This window comes from Pristiophorus japonicus, chromosome 2 (genome assembly GCF_044704955.1).
Source record: "Pristiophorus japonicus isolate sPriJap1 chromosome 2, sPriJap1.hap1, whole genome shotgun sequence".
NCBI lineage: Eukaryota > Metazoa > Chordata > Chondrichthyes > Pristiophoridae > Pristiophorus > Pristiophorus japonicus.
In genome coordinates this window covers 289,948,267-289,967,535 of record NC_091978.1, presented here as the reverse complement: position 1 = coordinate 289,967,535, position 19,269 = coordinate 289,948,267, and the positions used below count along the sequence as shown (strand labels likewise).

The 19,269-nt window shown below is 48.4% G+C and overlaps 1 protein-coding gene across 3 annotated transcripts in view; it reads right to left on the bottom strand.

Moving 5' to 3' along the window:
* The window catches only part of ttc29 (tetratricopeptide repeat domain 29), a 714,732-nt gene that overhangs the window by 51,318 nt on the left and 644,145 nt on the right, over positions 1–19,269 (bottom strand). The gene's annotated exons all lie outside the window — the stretch shown is intronic.

The following is a 19,269-nucleotide window of genomic DNA, read 5'->3' as shown; positions in this document are numbered from 1 at the left end:
CTGTCATTTCTTTGTTCCCAGTTATGACTTCCCCTGATTCTAACTGCAGGGGACCTACGTTTGTCTTTACTAACCTTTTTCTCCTTACATATCTTTAGAAACTTTTGCATTCCATTTTAATGTTCCCTGCAAGCTTCCTTTCGTACTCCATTTTCCCTGCCCTAATCAAACCCTTTGTCCTCCTCTGCTGAGTTCTAAATTTCTCCCAGCCCTCGGGTTCGCTGCTATTTCTGGCCAATTTGTATGCCACTTCCTTGGCTTTAATACTATCCCTGATTTCCCTTGATAGCCACGGTTGAGCCACCTTCCCTTTTTTATTTTTACGCCAGACAGGGATGTACAATTGTTGTAGTTCATCCATGCGGTCTCTAAATGTCTACCATTGCCCATCCACTGTCAACCCCTTAAGTATCATTCGCCAATCTATCCTAGCCAATTCACGCCTCATACCTTCAAAGTTACCCTTCTTTAAGTTCTGGACCATGGTCTCTGAATTAACTGTTTCATTCTCCATCCTAATGTAGAATTCCACCATATTATGGTCACTCTTCCCCAAGGGGCCTCGTACAACGAGATTGCTAATTAATCCTCTCTCATTACACAACACCCAGTCTAAGATGGCCTCCCCCCAGTTGGTTCCTCAACATGTTGGCGGACTTTGGGCAGCCACAGGTTTCGCATTTGCAATCGAGTAGATCCTGCCATATGCAGCTCTGCCAAACGATGATACAATCTTGTTTACAGTACTTGCCGAGTTCCGATTTTTCGATGATATCTACTTTAAGTTTTTGTTCGTTGTCATGCATGCCTGGGCAATCGTGATGGCCTTGCTCAAATCCAGCGTCTCCACCACCAGTAGCTTACGCAGGATCACCTCGTGGTTGATGCTGATTACAAAGAAGTCCCGTAGCATGTCTCCCAAAGCGTTTTCAAACTTACACGGTCCAGCTAGACGTCTTAGGTCGGCAACGAATTCCGACACATCCTAGCCCTCAGAACAAACATGCTTGTAGAATCGATATCGTGAGATGATGATGCCTTCTTCTGGTTTGAGATGGTCATGTACCAGAGCACACAATTCATTGTAGTCCTTGTCCATTGGACTTGCAGACAAGAGAAGATTCTTTATGAGTCCATAGATTTTCGCACCGCAAACCGTGAGGAAGACCGTCCCGCATCTAATTGCGTCAGTGGGTTCCTCCATTTTGTTGACCACGAAGTACTGGTCCAGGCGAGCTACAAAATCTGCCCAATCCTCTCCCTCCATGAATCTCTCCAGAATTTCAATTGTGCTCATTTTTGCATGCGAAGGTTCTGAAGTTACCTCGTCGCCAAATGTTATGTATGTAATAACTCGATAGATTGAATACTGTAAACTAACACAGGTACAAACCTGGCTCTGCTTTATTAGGGCCCAAAGTGATTACATTACATGATGGCTTGCCTTTTATACCTCGGCCACACACACGTGCGTACAGCCCAATGACCTCCAACAGTGGCGCTACCTGGTGGCTCGTAACCCCAAGCATACATACATGACAACCCATACAGCTCCTTTTTGGCTGAGCTGTCCGTGAACAACTCATCCAGCTGCGATACCAATAAATGCAACCCTAATTCCACATTTACCAACAGTCCCACACCTTATCTTCCCTCTGTCACTGACCATCACAGCGTCCGCTTGGCCACAATGCAAAAATAACAACATAAAATAAACATTCCAAACCAAATTTAGAAATTAAATCATGCTGTATTGCATACAAATGTAAACTAATCACCCTTGTGCATTCCCCTAGTGCCCGTCTTCATGTGCCTTTGCCTGTCCTAGTGCTCCTATGCAATGCGACCCATGGCTGGTGGAAGGTTGCTGACCTTCAATTGATGAGACTATAGATGGTGTTGATAGATGCCCTTGAGCAGCTCTAGAAGTCCTGCCTTCGGACTGCACCATTTCGGCATGGGTGGCAGCAGTCTGGATTGGCTAGCTGACAGGCAACAGCAAGGGCACTGATGGAGTGGCAGGGAGGATGAATGCTGTCACATTGAAAGATGCCAGCAGGTTCGTGGTCCATGGAGCCACTCCCATTCCCCTGGGACGGCACCTCAGTAATCCTAGTAATCTGTTGCAGGACAGATTGTTGGACTGCTGTGACACCGTGTAAGCCCCTTTGAATACTGGTAAGCCCAGCCACAATGGCAACAGTCTGAGCTTGCGTGGCAGAAGTCTGTAATGTGGTGACCAGAACTGCATACACTAATCCAGCTGCGGCCTAACCAGTGTTTAATACAGTTCAAGCATGGCCTCCTAGCTCTTGTATTCGCAGCCTCGACTAATAAGGCAAATATTCCATCTGCCTTCTTAGCCACTAGTTATTCGAATCAGGGATAAAAGCCGCAGCAGACCTGCAACTTGAAGGAATCGAATACGGCCAGTGTGATCTCCTGGACTAGTTTTGATCGCCTGGTTGGATCAGAGGGTAATTTTCCCAGATTTTTTCCCCAATTGGCCTGGGTTTTTAATCTGGTTTTTTGCCTCTCCCAGGAGATCGCATGGCTCCGGGTGAGGAGAAATCTGCAGTGTGACAGGTAAGGTAGGTAAGTGATTGGTAGTGATTGTAGGCTAAGTTTTTCTTTTAAATTAACACATAGCATATAACTAAATTCTAAAAACTAACCTTTATTTATTTAACTAATTTAATCAATTATATAAGGTAAATACTTTGATTAACACTAAACTAATTAATTAAATAAAGTAATGGTAGAACAAGAGATGTGTTGCTGCTGCAATATTTGGGAGTTTCTGGGATGTTTTAGTCCAGGGCGACTACATCTGTGGTAAGTGTCTGCGGCTCGATGAACTTCGGCTCAAAGTTGAGGAGCTGGAGTCCGAGCTGCAGACATTGCGAGACATCAGGGAGGGAGAAAGTTACCTGGACCTTTTGCTCCAGGAGACAGCCACACCCTCTAGATTAAATACTTTAGAATTGACACGTGGTCAGGGACAGGAGGGTGTGACTGTGAGTGAGGCAGGTACGGGGATCCAGGAGGTAATATTGCAGGAGCCTCAGTCCTTGCACTTTTCCAATAGGTTTGAGGTTCTTGCAACCCTTGTGAACAAGTGTGCAGACTGCGGGGTGAACGAGCAGACTGACCAAGGCACCGTTGTGCAGAAAGCCATTCAAGTAGGGGTAGTAAAGAGGAAGGTGGTTGTAGAGGAAGGGGACAGTATAGTTAGGGGGATAGATAGGGTTCTCTGCAGCCAAGAGCATGGGTCCCGAAGGCTGTGTTGCCACGTTAAAGGACATCTCCCCCGGGCTGGTGAAGAACTTGGAGTGGGAGGGGGAGGATCCAGTTGTTGTGGTACACATAGGTACCAATGACATAGGTAGGACTAAGAAAGAGGCTCTCTGAGAGAGTTTGAACAGCTAGGGACTAAATTGAAAAGCAGAACCACAAAGGTAATAATCTCTGCATTATTACCTGAGCCACGAAGAAATTGGCATAGGGTCAATAGAATCAGGGAGATGAATGTGTGGCTCAGAGGTTGGTGTGGGAGAAGTGGTATCAATTCGTGGGGACTGGCGCCAATACTCAGGAAAGAGAGAGCTGTTCCATGGGGACGGACTACACCTGAACTATGCTGGGACCAGAGCTCTAGCGAATCGAATAACTCGGGAGGTAGACAGGGCTTTAAACTAAATAAGGAGTGGGGTGGGGAGGAGGGTCCCAGTGGAGAGAAATCTAGAATGCTAATGGGAAAAGTAAAGGAAGCAATGCAGGAAAGTGATCGTGTAAGGATAACCAGATTATGTCAGGAAGGGACAGAGCACACAAACAAAAGAGTGCTATCTTTTGGGTCCAGGTAAGAAAAAGTAGCGATAAGACAAATAGGGCTGTAAGATGTCTAATAATGTTAAAAAGATAAATCTAAAAGCACTGTATCTGAATGCAAGAAGCATCCGTAATAAGGTAGACAAATTAACAGCGCAAATAGATGTAAAAGGATACGATATAGTTACAATTATGGAGGCACGGTTACAGGGTGACCAGGATTGGGAACTGAATATCCAAGGATATTCGATATTTAGGAAGGACAGAAAAAAAGGAAAAGGGGATGGTGTGGCATTGTTAGTAAAGGATGAAATCAGAGCAATAGTGAGAAAGGATATTGGCTCAGAAAATCAAGATGTAGAATCAGTCTGGGAGCACCAACGGGCAGAAAACATTGGTGGGAGTTGTCTATAGGTCTCTAGGCCTGTATTCACTAGAATTTAGAAGAATGAAAGGGGATCTCATTGAAACGTATAAAACTCTGATGGGGTTGGACAGAGTGGATGCCTGGAGGATGGTTCCCCTGGCTGGGAAGTCCAGAACAAGGGGGTCATAGTCTCAGGATATGGGGTAGGAAATTTAGGACTGAGATGAGGAGAAAGTTCTTCACTCAGAGGGTGGTGAACCTGTGGAATTCTCTACCACAGAAGGCTGTGGAGTCTAAGTCACTGAATATATTTAAGAAGGAGATAGGTAGATTTCTAGACACAAAAGGCATCAAGGGGTATGGGGAGAAAGCGGGAATATGGTGTTGAGATAGAGGATCAGCCATGATCATATTGAAAGGAGGGCTCAGAGGACTAAATGGCCTACTACTGCTCCTATTTTCTATGTTTCTTACCACCTTATCTACCTGGCCTGTTACCTTCAGGGATCTATGGACCTGCACTCCAAGGTCCCGTTGTTCCTCTACACTTCTCAGTGTCCCACCATTTAATGTTTATTCCCTTGCCTTGTTAGACCTCCCCAAATGAATTACCTCACACTTATCTGGATTGAATTCCATTTGCCATTGTTCTGCCCACCTGACCAGTACATTGATATCTTCTTGCAGTCCGCAGCTTTCTTCTTCATTATCAACCAAAGAGCAATTTTAGTGTCATCTGCAAAATTCTTAATCATACCCCCAACATTTAAGTCCAAGTCATTGATATATAGCGCTGAGCCTTGTGGAACCCCACTGGATACAGTCTTCCCATCACAAAAACACCCATCAACCATTACCCTTTGCTTCCTGCCTCCGAGCCAATTTTGAATCCAACTTGCCACTTTGCCCTTGATCCCATGGGCTATTACTTTCATGACCAGTCTGACATCTTTATCTGTCCGCCATTGTTCATAGTTCATAGGTCTATGTGTAATCTTCAGGGCTGCTGACCGAGGGCTGTGTGGTTCTTTGTCGGCTGGTGCTGACATGATGGGCCGAAATGGTCTCCTTCTGCACTTTAAATTTTTATGTTGCTATGTGGGACCTTATCAAAAACTTTGCGAAAATCCTTATACACTACATCATACGCACTGCCTTCATCGACCCTCCTGGTTACCTCCTCGAAAAATTCCATCAAGTTAGTCAGACATGACCTTCCCTTAACAAATCCATGCTGACTGTCCTTGATTAATCTATGTTTTTCGAAATGAAGATTTATCCTGCCCCTCAGGAGTTTTTCCAATAATTTTCCCACCACCGAGGTTAGGCTGACTGGACTGTAATTACTCAGTCTATCCCTTTCTCCCCCTTTTAAACAAAGGTACAATATTAGTAGTCCTCCAGTCCTCTGGCACCACAACTGTAGCCAAAGAGGATTGGAAAATGATGGTCAGAGCCTCTGCTACTTCCTCTTTTGCTTCTCTTAACAGCCTGGGATACATTTCATTCAGGCCTGGGGATTTGTCCACTTTCAAAGCTGTGAAGCCCCTTAATACTTCCTCTTTTACTATGTTTATCTTGTCGAATATTTCACAATCCTCCTCCCTCGTTGTAAAGTCTACATCACCCCTCTCTTTTGTGAAAACAGATGCAAAGTAAGAATAATACCCACATCCTCCACAGATTTCCTTTATGGTCCCCAATAGGCCCCATTCTTTCTCTAGTTATCCTCTTGCTCTTAATGTATTTATAAAACATCTTTGGGTTTTCCCTAATTTTACTTGCCAATATTGTTTCATGCTCTCTCTTTGCTTTCCTGATATATTTTTAAATTGCACCTTTTATCTTTTTTTGAACCTAATATCTTTCAATGAAAAAGAAAGCTGTAGACGCAGGAAAATATCAATGAACTTGTCAGATGGGCAGAACAGTGGCAAATGGAATTCAATCCGGAGAAGTGTGAGGTAATGCATTTGGGGAAGGCTAACAAGCAAGGGAATACACATTAAATGGTCGGGACACTGAGAAGTGTCGAGGAACAAAGGGACCTTGGAGTGCATGTCCACAGATCCCTGAATGTAGCATGCCAGATAGATAAAGTGATTAAGAAGGCATACGGAATACTTGCCTTTGTTAGCCGATGCATAGAATACAGGAGCTGGGAGGTTATGCTTGAACTATATACAACACTAGTTAGGCCACAGCTAGAGCACTGTGAACAGTTCTGGTCACCACATTACAGGAAAGATGTGTTCGTACTAGTGAGGGTACAGAGGAGATTTACGAGAATGTTGCCTGGACTGGAGAATTTTAGCTATGAGGAAAGATTGGATAGGCTGGGTTTGTTTGCTTTGGGCCCGAACTTGGTCAACTCTAAGGTTCGCCCATTTCTCAGCGGTACCCGTGCGGCACATACCTTTTTTCCGCCCGCTGCCACTGGGGCCAGTCGGAAGCGAGTTTCGCCACGGTTGTGTTGGCGATAGCGGCAAGCATCAGGAGTCGGCGGGCGGGAGCAGGCATCAGTGGGCGGCGGCACCAGAGGGCAATATCGGAACACTTCGGAGGCCATGCACCGCGCATGTTATAAGACTTGAGGTTTTTTTTGTAGTTTCATTTGTCAGCTGACATCAGTGTTGACGCGATTCGGGCTGATGGGATATCTGCTTATGCGCTTAAATGCTGATCACTCCCTTGCATCTGCCAGTTGGAGAGGGGAGAGTGTTGGGAATACAGAGCTACAAAGTAATCAGCAGCCATCCGTCAAGGGAATTAAAATGAGTGTACAAAACACTTCAAGGAAGACTGTTAAAACCAATCCCAGAGCTCCCTGGTTTAATGATGAAGAACTGGAGCAGCTTGTATCAGAGGTGGAGTGCAGGTATAAAGACTTCATCCGGGATGGTCATGGAAAGTCTCCACCACCCCAAAACAGATGCATTTGGAGGGAGATTGGTGAGACTGTGACCTCAATGGACAACATTGCGTGAGATGGAGACCAGTGTAGGAAACGTTGGAAGGATGTGTTGGCGTCAGCAAGAATAACCATTTATTGGAGCCCTCCCGTACAACTCCAAAAGGTTCTGTGCCAGATGTGTCTGTGTGTGTGAGTGTGTGTGGGGGGGCATGAGCAAAAGGGGTCAAGGCTGCAACGTTTCTTTGCAGAAGAAAAATACATCCAAGGCAGCAAGCTTGATTGCCACGGGAGGGGGCCCAGCATAGGTCATAGAGTTGAGCAGCCTGGAGGAGCGTGCGTTGGCATTGGTGGATGACCACTGCCGTGCAACCACAAAGGGTGATGCAGATCCTATGATAGGGCATGGTAAGGTTATACTAACTTCGCTGTGCGTGACGCTCATGTCATGAAAGGTCATGCAATCTTAAGTCAAAAGCAATTTAACGCACACTATGTTGGCCATTATTGGTGTGCCCATGTAGCGATGGAACTCCTTGATGGCACAATGTGAGATTGGTCGGCTCACATGTCATCTTGACCAACCCCACCCCCCAGCTATAGACTGAATGTTGTCCTCTACTTGCAGATGGTGAGTCAGACAGCAACGAGCAATGCACACCATCCACCTCTGGCACACAAAGGAGGAGTGTGATCCTAACTTCTCCCACCCCAACGTTGTCACCAGCCCAAGACAGTGGCTCCTTCCTCAACATCCCCCCCAAGATCACCCATATCCACCGCACCTACCTCCGCCACCCAGAGTCAGGAAGACCAGGAGGGAGAGGAGGGAGAAGGGTCCGTGTTCGAGCCAATTGCGTTCGAGGGGCTGGAAGATGAAGACACCAGCCACCTGATATGTGCCACCTGTCCGGAAAGCCTCGGCGCCGGGCTCCGAATACATGGGCTTTGAACTGGATGAACTAGGAACAAGTGCTGGCAGGCACAGAGGCCGTGGCATTAAACCAACCATGCCGCATTCAACCACACAAACCCAACAATCACCTGAGGATGCAGGACGGCTCACAGCTATTCAGGAGATAGTCCAGCTGTAGAGGACGAACGCTGACCTCGGTCGTGATCTGCTGCAGATCATGGCTGGGATAGCTGCCAGCATTGCAACATTTGCTCAGCACTATACTGACAGCATGGAGCGGCTCATTAGTGTGGTGGAGCACAACACTGAGTCTGTTGAGGCGATGAGGCAAGCGATAGCTTCTGGGCAGGTTGTGCAAGCCCCCGCCCCCACACCCTCAAGGCACACAGATCCCGAGGAGCCGGAAATGCCGGCACCTTCAATCATGCCCCCTACCTTCTCGCCAAGACGCTGCTCTCCTGATCAAACCAGAGGCGGTGAGGGGCAGGGGTGCGACAGGCCATGTTGAAGGCGGAGCAAAGAAGAGGACGTTAGGCCTCACATCGAGGGGGGGGAAGAGAGGTGGTGTTGGTTGGTAGAGGGGTGGGTATTGGTGGTGATAGGTTTGTTAATTTTATGATGTTCTGTCACTTTTGGAATGCTGCACTTTTCAATAAATTCACATTGATCACCCACTCTTGGTCAGTGTCTCATTTTTACATAACGTGTGGTGCCTTCTGAGAAAAACAAAGCTCTCCCTCGGGTCTTCTGGTGTATGAGGAATATCTTGCCCTCCACATATGTTTTTACTGTGTGATGGTCCTGCCATCAGGCCATCTCAACACGACAAGTAAGGGTCACCAATGCAGGAAAGCTTCTATTCAATGAGAGTCAGTTGAACTGCTTGCAGGGCACACATTAAGGCTTGCACTTCACTTCACTTTTTCTGACGGCAAACATCGCGTAGTGGCACCCCGGAGGTGACATGTGCATCAGTGACATTGCAGTCCATTATATATATTTTTCCGTTTTCCATACCTCATGTCATGCTGTTCTCACAATCACATGCAGCGACCTGCCAGAGTTTTACATCTTCTAACTTTCACCTATTTACTCTGACATAAGATCATACCATCTGCGCAGTCACAATCTGTCACTAAATATCTTCCGCCTGAAATGGTGTCAAAACTCTTGTAGGGCATCTCCATTGAGCCTTTACCATCTTTTGCTACTCATTGCCGCTTCCTCTACCACACCTTCCCTTCAACAGAGTAATCTGGATTTACATAACTCAACTCTTTCTGTGCGGCTTAAGGTCCATCACATGACTATTTCTGTGCCACTGATAATGCTGCAGCATGTGCACGATACCCGGGATGTGAAGCGCTGCAGCACTCTGAGTAATTTTCCCTGCCGCCCGACTCACAGCCAGCTCAGACCAGCTTTTTGCCAGCGGTCCTTCTAGCGGGTGGCAGGGTGATCTTAGTCGATGGTGCCTGAGGAAAATCCTGTATTTTCAGCCTCCGGCATGGGCGGGCGGCAACAAGTAGCGCCGGCAAAACCTCCACGAGGAATCTCCCGGCGGGCGGCACCTGGGCAAGACTGGAGGAATCGCAAAAAAAAACTATTTCCGGCGGAATCTTGGCAGCCTGTGGGCGGAACTTCAACCAAGTTCGGGCCCTCTGGAACAGAGGAGGCTGAGGGGAGACCATATTGAGGTGTATAAAATTAAGAGGGGCCTAAATAGAGTGGAGAGGAAGGACCTATGCCCCTTAGCAGAGGGGTCAATAACCAGGGGGCATAGATTTACAGTAATTAGTAGGAGGTTTGGAGGGGATTTGAGGGGAAATTTCTTCACCCAGAGGGTGTTAGGGGTCTGGAACTCACTGCCTGAAAGGTTGATAGAGGAAGAAACCTTCACCACATTTAAAAAGTACTTGGATGTGCACTTGAAGTGCTGTAACCTACAGGAGTACAGATCAAGAGCTGGAAAGTGGGATTAGGTTGGATAACACTTTGTCGTCCGGCGTGGACACGATGGGCCGAAATGGCCTCCTTCCGTGCTGTAAATTTCTATGATTCTATGATTTCTAAAGCAAGAGGTGCGTGTTTAGACCATCTGCAGCTTGTAAATCAGAAGAGATTGTGGGATGAGGGGGAAGTGGGATGTGAGAAGGAGGATTACGTATGAGGAAACTATCATCTTTGATTGATTAAGCCCCGCTACTGGCTACAGGCTCAGCGATAGCTGCTCCAATAATGGCCAGCACCGAGTCCTCCACGGACATTAGGTCATGCAAGTGTGTCTTTCCCTTGCCGGTTAGCCCCTGCTGCCTCTAGGTATGAGCCACCTTGATCTGTAAGAGCGCGGGAAGTGTATCACTGAGTGTGGTGGAATGTGTTTGGGTGATGTGCCTGTCATGACTGAATAGCTGGCAGTGTGTGCAACCTGTGAGATGTGGGTGTGAGGCAAAAAGAAAGAAATACTTGGATTTATATAGCACCTTTCACGACCACTGGACATCTCAAAGCACTTTACAATGAATACATTTTTTGGAGTGTACTCACTGTTGTAATGTAGGAAATGCAGCAGCACAAGCAAGCTCCCACAAACAGTAATGTAATAATGACCAGATAATCTGTTTTTTTGTCATGTTGATTGAGGGATAAATATTGGCTAGGACACTGGGGATAACTCCCCTGCTCATCTTTGAAATAGTGCCATGGGATCTTTTATGTCTCCTTGAGAGAGCAGACAGGGCCTCGGTTTAACGTCTCATCCGAAAGACGGCACCTCCAGTGCTCCCTCAGCAAGTGTCAGCCTAGATTTTTTTTTTGTGCTCAAGTCCCTGGTGTGGGACTTGAACTCAAAACCTTCTGCTTAAGAGGCAAGTGTGCTACCCACTGAGCCACAGTGCCAAGTGTGTGAGTGCTAAGCATCAGTACGAGCCCCTGGCCTGCGAACACCATCGGAGCAGGCCGGGGAGTGAAAGGAGCAGCGTGGCGGCCTAGCCCAGCAATCTGCACGAGCTCATGGCCTGCGAGCACCATCGAAGCAGGCCGGGGAGCGGAAGGAGCAGTGTGGCAGCGTACCACTCCAGGGAGCAGCATGTGCTGGAGCAGGAGAGCAAGAGCAGTGAAAAGGTCCAGGTTGGTGATTGGAGCGTGGGCAGGTACTGCAGGAACGGCGAGGTCGGGGTGATGGAGCGGCGAGAGATTGTAGAGGGACGTGATCGGGGCCCAGGAGAGGCGTGAGTTCGGGGCCCAGAAGAGGCGAGGGCGGGCAAGCCCACACTGCGATATGTGTGCACATTAGGTCCATGCAGCAGAGCTGGTCTCCAGTTGTCTTGGTTAATCCTTGCTACTGGGCCAAGACCTAGCTCTGTCAAACCCGTGTGGTGGCTGGTGTGCAATGGTCACTACACGTTAAAAAAAAAAATCCAAGCACGGGTATCTTTCACCCTTCAAGATTTCGGACCTGGAATTTTAGGTCCTTCATTGAAACACCTGTGAATTTTTTGACGTGGAAGCAAGTCATCCTCGATTCGAGGGACTGCCTAAGATGGATGAAGTGTGTGAGGGTGAGGTGAGGTGAAGCTGTGAATGTTAAGTATGAATCGTGATTGATAGAGTTTGTTGGTAGATGAGTGATGGGGGTGTGGTGCATTGAGCAGTGTGTAAGGCTAGTGGTGCAATTGTTGGTATATGGCATTTGAAGATGAATTCACTGATATTGACCACTCGTGTAAGATCATTGAACATTTTGCAGTACTACATTCATGTCCTCGGGGCTTGGCTCCTGACACTGACCCCCAGGGCTATATGCTCCCATTGTCTTATTTCTGTTCGTCTGGAGTGCCTCCTGGCACCCTGTGGATAGAGGACCTCTCTCCTCTTGTCCATCTCCCCCACCAAAGCCTCCAGTGCAGCATCTGAGAATCTTACTGTTATGTATGTGAACCTAACCTATGTGTAAGACTTGCCACTAGGGGGCACACCTGTGGGAGACCTTTGTACCCTGTAGCAAGCAGGTATAAAAGGCAGCCCACCATGCTGCTGCATCAGTTTGGAGTTATATTAAAGAGAGCAAGGTCACAATGGTTTGAGCTTACAATACAGTCTCGTGGAGTTATTCTGAACTTAACAACTGGCAACGAGTTATAGATCACGAACTTTCACACGGAAATGGCTGCCATTGGTATTCTTGAGAGATTTGTTGAGGGCGATGATTAGGAAGCCTTCGTTGAGCATCTCGACCAGTACTTCGTGGCAAACGAGCTGGACACAGCTGAGACAGAGACCAAGCGCAGGGCGATTTTCCTCACCGCATGTGGGTCACCGGTATATGGCCTCCTCAAAAATCTACTGGTCCTAGACAAACCAACGGACAAGACTTACACAGAGCTGTGTGCGCTGGCTCGGGAACACCTCCAGCCAAAGGAGAACATCTTAATGGCCAGGTATTGCTTTTACATGCTCAATCGCTCTGAGGGCCAGAACGTGACGAGTTTTGTCACCGACCTAAGATGCCTTGCGGGACAGTCCGAATTTGCAGGATCTTTGGGGGAAATGTTGCGGGACTTTTTCGTGCTCGGAATTGGCCAAGAGGCCATCCTCCGCAAACTACCATCTGCCGAATCCTTAGATCTGAGCAAGACCATCACGATAGCCCAGGCTTTCATATCCACGAGCGACAACATGAAACAGATATCTTCACAGAATCGAAGCTCATCGACAAGTACTGTGCATAAAATAATGCCTTCAGCAGGCAGAACTGTACATGGTAGGGCCCACACGACCGCAGAGGCCAGGCCTAGAGTGACTCAGAGGCCACTGTGGGGTGTGAATGCGAATCCATTAACACCATGCTGGCGCTGCGGGGGCAGTCAAAGAGCCCATCAATGTCGATTCAAGCATTATGTGTGCAAGGGCCGTGGAACAATGGGGCACCTCCAGCGAATGTGCAAGCGACCTCAGACTCACCATATGGCAGAGTCAGCAGAGGATGACCGATCCAGCATGGGTCATGCTGAACGAGCAGGAGAGGCAACTCAACCTGAGGACGAAGAGGAAGTGTATGGGGTATACACCTTCACCACCAAAAGCCCTCCGATAATGTTAAAAGTTAAACTTAACGGCATTCCAGGTTCCATGGAATTGGACACTGGGGCGAGTCAATCAATTATGAACCGGAAGGCTTTTGAGAAACTGTGGAGTAACAAGGCACAGAGGCCAAAACTGAGCCCGATTCACACTACGCTGCTCACTTACACCAAAGAACTCATAACTGTTATCGGCAGTGCGGCAGTGAAAGTATCGTATGACGGAATGGTGCATGACTTACCACTATGGATTGTACCAGGCGATGGCCCAATGCTGTTCGGCAGGAGCTGGCTAGGCAAGATCCGGTGGAACTGGGACAACATCAAAGCACTGTCTTTGGTGGATGACGCTCCGTGCGCTCAGGTGCTAAACAAATTCCCGGCGTTATTTGAGCCAGACATCGGCAACTTCACAGGTGCCAAAGTGCAGATCCATCTTGTTCCTGGGGCATGGCCCGTTCATCACAAGGCCCGAGCAGTCCCATATATGACGCGAGAGAAAGTTGAAATCGAGCTGGACAGACTTCAACGAGAGAGAATCATATCGCCAGTTGAGTTCAACAAGTGGGCCAGTCCAATCGTGTCGGTGCTAAAAAGCGATGGGACGGTCAGAATTTGCTGGGACTACAAGGTGACGATCAATCGAGTCTCGTTACAGGACCAGTACCCACTACCCAAAGCAGAGGACTTATTTGCAATGCTAGCAGGGGGAAAGTTGCTCACCAAGCTAGACCTAACCTTTGCTTACATGGCACAGGAGCTGGCTGAACTGTCAAAGAAATTGACGTGCATCAACACGCACAAAGGACTGTTCATGTACCACAGATGCCCCTTTGGGATTCGCTCGGCTGCGGCCATCTTCCAGAGGAACATGGAGAGTCTGCTGAAATCAGTTCCATGCACCGTGGTGTTCCAAGATGACATCTTGATCACTGGTCGCAACACCACCAAACACTTGCATAACCTAGAAGAGGTTCTAAAGCGATTGGACAGAGTGAGACTCAGGCTGAAACGCTCCAAGTGTGTTTTCCTGGCACCAGTAGTGGAATTTCTGGGGAGAAAGATTGCGGCAGACAGCATCAGACCCACGGATTCCAAGCCGGAGGCCATCAAGAATGCACCCAGACCACAGAATGTGACGGAGCTGCGTTCGTTCCTGGGACTCCTCAACTATTTTGGTAACTTTCTACCGGGGTTGAGCACACTGCTGGAACCCTTGCATTTATTGCTACCCAAGGGTGATGACTGGTTTGGGGTAAATCTCAAGAGACAGCCTTTAATAAGGCCAGAAATCTGCTATGCTCTAATAAGTTACTTGTATTGTATGACCCATGTAAACGTTTAGTACTAGCATGTGATGCGTCGTCGTACGGGGTTAGTTGTGTGTTTCAGCAAGCAAATGTGTCAGGCAAACTGCAACCGGCTGCATATGCGTCCAGGAGTTTATCCAAGGTTGAAAGAGCTTACAGTATGGTTGAGAAAGAAGCGTTGGCTTGTGTATATGGGGTTAAGAAAATGCACCAATATCAATTGGCCTCCGGTTCGAGCTCGAAACTGACCACAAACCGCTTACCTCACTCAGAAAGCTAAGGTATCAACACCAATGCTTCGTCCCGCATCCAGAGATGAGCACTAACATTGTCTGCGTATGGCTATGTAATCCGCCACAGACCAGGCACTGAGGACTGCGTTAATGCCCTCAGTCGGCTACCATTGCCCACCACCGGGGTGGAAATGGTGCAACCCGCAGACTTGCTTCTGGTAATGGATGCTTTCGAGAACGAGGGCATGGCTCGCCAGATCAGGACCTGGACTAGCCAAGACCCCATGCTATCATTAGTAAAAAGCTGCATCCTCAATGGGAGCTGGTCGGCGGTTCCAGGGGAAATGGAAGATAAAATCAAGCCATTTCACCGACCCAAGGATGAAATGTCCATCCAATCGGATTGTCTCCTATGGGGGAAATTGCATAATCTTGCCCAAAAGAGGCAGGGAAACGTTTATATGCGACCTACACTGTACCCACCCAGGCATAGTCATGATGAAGGTTATCGCCAGGTCGCATGTCTGGTAGCCCGGCATTGACTCGGAATTGGAGTCATGCTTACACCAATGCAACACTTGCTCACAGTTGAGCAACGCACCCAGGGAGACCCCCCTGAACCTGTGGCCATGGCCCTCCAAGCCGTGGTCCAGGGTCCACATAGATTTCACTAGCCCCTTTCTAGGGAAGATGTTTCTAGTAGCAGTGGACACTTACTCAAAATGTATTGAATGTATAATAATGTTATCATGTACGTCCACTGCCATCATTGAAAGCCTTAGGGCCATGTTCGCCACCCATGGCTTGCCCGACGTCCTTGTCAGTGACAATGGGCCATGTTTCACCAACTCGGAATTCAACGAGTTCATGACCCGCAATGGCATTAGGCATGTCAGATCTGCCCCATTTAAGCCCGCATCCAATGGCCAAGCAGAACAGGCAGTCCAAACCATCAAGCAAAGCTTGAAACGCGTAACAGACAGCTCCTTGCAGACCCGGTTATCCAGGGTCCTGCTCAGCTACTGGACGCGCCACCACTCGCTCACCGAGGTACCCCCTGCAGAATTGTTAATGAAGAGAGCACTCAAAACCAGGCCCTCCTTAGTCCACCCGGATCTCAATGATCACGTAGAAACCCGGCGGCACAGGCATAAAGTGTACCACGATCGCGCGGCGGCATCGCGTGACATTGAGGTTAATGATTCTGTGTTTGTTCTAAATTACGGTCACGGTTCCAAGTGGATTGCTGGCAAGGAGGGGAATAGAGTGTTTGTTGTGAAATGTTGATTGGGAAAACGTGCAGAAAGCACCTGGATTAGATCAAACTGCGATTCACGGACAACCATGAACAGTTTGAAGAAGACCTTACCATCTATGATCCACCAACACACACCCAACCAGCAATTGACCTCGCTGTCAACCACGAGGATTAACCCACTATGCCTGACAGTCCAATCAGACCAGCCGCGCTGCCATGCAGCAATGATCTGACCAACTCACCCATGCCAGGACTTCAACTCAGGCGATCGACCCAGGAATGTAGAGCGCCAGATCGCCTCAACCTGTAAATAACTCGTACTTAAGACTTTGGGGGAAGTGATGTTACGTATGTCAACCTAACCTATGGGTAAGACTTGCCACTAGGAACACACCTGTGGGAAACCTATGGGTCCCCTGTGTACCCTGGAGCAAGCAGGCATAAAAGGCAGCCCAACATGCAGCTGCCTCACTTTGGAGTTATATTAAAGAGACCAAGTTCACAATGGTTTGAGCTTACAACACAGTCTCGTGGAGTTATTCTGAACTTAACACTTACAGCACATTCTCTGTCCCATTGCGCCATAATTCAGTGTTCTTCTTGCTCACACTATCTTCCCCAGCTACTTCTAGCAGTTGCTCCAGCCAGAATGCACCTCCCCTTTTGGAGGTGCAGTCTAGCTTTAAGTAGTACAGGCTAGCATTAAGTGGTGTTAGCCTCGCATGAACTTGGGCCTCCTGCTGAGGCGCTGAGGCACTGAACAGCGGTTTAGTTCTTCCCCAAGACAAAGGTCCTCCACCAGCCTGTCCTCGCCGCACAGCACTGCCCCCCCCCCCAGTTATCAAGATCCACGGCATGGCTCTCGACAACGTGGACCATTTCCCATACCTCGGGAGCCTCTTATCAACAAAAGCAGACATTGACGAGGAGATTCAACACCGCCTCCAATGCACCAGTGCAGCCTTGGGCTGCCTGAGGAAAAGAGTGTTCGAAGATCAGGCCCTCAAATCGACCACCAAGCTCATGGTCTACAGGGCTGCAGTAATACCCGCCCTCCTGTATGGCTCAGAGGCATGGACCATGTATAGTAGACACCTCAAGTCGCTGGAGACGTATGACCAACGATGTCTCCGCAAGATCCTACAAATCCCCTGGGAGGACAGATGCATCAACATCAGCGTCCTCATCCAGGCCAACATCCCCAGCATTGAAACACTGACCACCCTCGATCAGCTCCACTGGGCAGGCCACATAGTTTGCATGCCAGACACGATACTCCCAAAGTAAGTGCTCTATGCGGAGCTCCTTCACGGCAAACGAACCAAAGGTGGGCAGCGGAAATGTTACAAGGCACCCTCAAAGCCTCCCTGATAAAGTGCGACATCCCCATTGACACCTGGGAGTTCCTGGCCAAAGACCGCCCTAAGTGGAGAAAGTGCATCCGAGAGGGCGCTGAGCACCTCAAGTCTCAACACCGAGAGCACGCAGAAATCAAGCGCAGGGAGCGGAAAGAGCGTGCGGCAAACCAGTCCCACCCACCCCTTCCCTCAACGACTATCTGTCCCACCTGTGACAGAGTCTGTGGTTCTCATGTTGGACTGTTCAGCCACCAAAGAACTCACTTCAGGAATGGAAGCAAGTCTTCCTCGATTCCAAGGTACTGCCTTTGATGATGATAATGATGATGAGCAGGCAGCACGGTGTACATCCAGCCTGCATCAGGCACATCAGCCTGCGGGCTAATCAAACATCGCAAAACCCACTCTCGTTTTCAGAGGCTTTCAAATTTAGCCCCTATAATGTCATGGATAAGTGACCTAGCCACAAGGAAATAAGGGATTTTTCTGTCCCTTTAAGAGATTTCTGGACGAGAACCTTCCCTTATGGCACAAGATAAGGACTTTTGCAGGCAGCAGTTTCTTTGATAGCAGTCGGTATCTAAAATACAGTCTCATGTTTTAGCAATGAGATTACTAATAGTTCCACTTCTCTTATGAAAGGAACGAGGGAAGAACAATAACAACAACTTGTATTTATATAGCACCTTTAATGTAGTGAAAGGTCCCAAGCCGCTTCACAGGAGTATTATGCAATAAAAATTTGACCCGAGCCGCGTTAAGTCGAAATGAGGTCAGGTGACCAAAAACTTGGTCAAAGAGGTATGTTTTAAGGAGCGTCTTGAAGGACGAAAGAGAGGTAGAGAAGCGGAGAGGTTTGGCAGGGAATTCCCGAACATGGGGCCTAGGCAACAGAAGGCACGACCATCAATGGTTGAGCGATTATAATCAGAGATGCTCAGGAAGGCAGAATCAGAGGAGCGCAGACATCTTGGGGGGGTTGTGGGGCTGGAGGATATTTCAGAGATAGTGAGGGGTTTGAAAAAAAGGATGAGAATTTTGAAATTGAGGCGTTGCTTAACCGGAAGCCAATGTAGGTCAGCGAGCACAGAGGTGATGGGTGAGCGGGACTTGGTGCAAGTTAGGACATGGGCAGCTGAGTTTTGGATCACCTCTAGTTTAGGGTAGAATGTGGGAGGCCAGCTAGGAGTGTGTTGGAACAGTCAAGTCTAGAGGTAACAAAGGCATGGATGAGGGTTTCAGCAGCGGATGAGCTGAGGCACGGGCAAGATCAAGCTACCCAACTATACAGTTTTGTGTTGGCCACTGAAAATGTGCCATATCAGCAGTGTGCCTGCAGTGCCCCTCCCAGTCAGTCAGGTTTGAACCAATTCACATTCAGGCCTCGTTAATAAATTTTTGGCAAACAGTGGCATCAAATGGGCGCCCCACTGTAGCTTGCTGGTCTGGTGAGGTGAAAGATCATCCGGCTACAGCACACAGCTGGTTGGCAGTTAAGGCCTGTTAGAGGGCGGGGGGCAGTGCGTGGGGTGGGTAACCGATGATGGTTGGTCAGGGGGAAATGTGGAGGTGAGAACAGTGGGCTGAATGATTTTAGTGGGACCCGAAGGAACACATCTGCTTCTCCGCCTGCTTCACGATGACATGCAAGCCATGACCCTTACCAACGGATCCACCACAGACCCAATACAAGTGCAGACGGGGGTCAAACAAGGCTGTGTCATTGCACCTACGCTCTTCTCAATCTTTCTTGCTGCAATGCTTCATTATCTGAACGGCGGCAGATTAGGAAAAGGGGAGGTGCAACGAGACCTGGGTGTCATGTACATCAGTCATTGAAGGTTGGCATGCAGGTGCAGCAGGCGGTGAAGAAGGCAAATGGCATGTTGACCTTCATAGCTAGGGGATTTGAGTATAGGAGCAGGGAGGTCTTGCTGCAGCTGTACAGGGTCTTGGTGAGGCCTCACCTGGAATACTGTGTTCGGTTTTGGTCTACTAATCTGA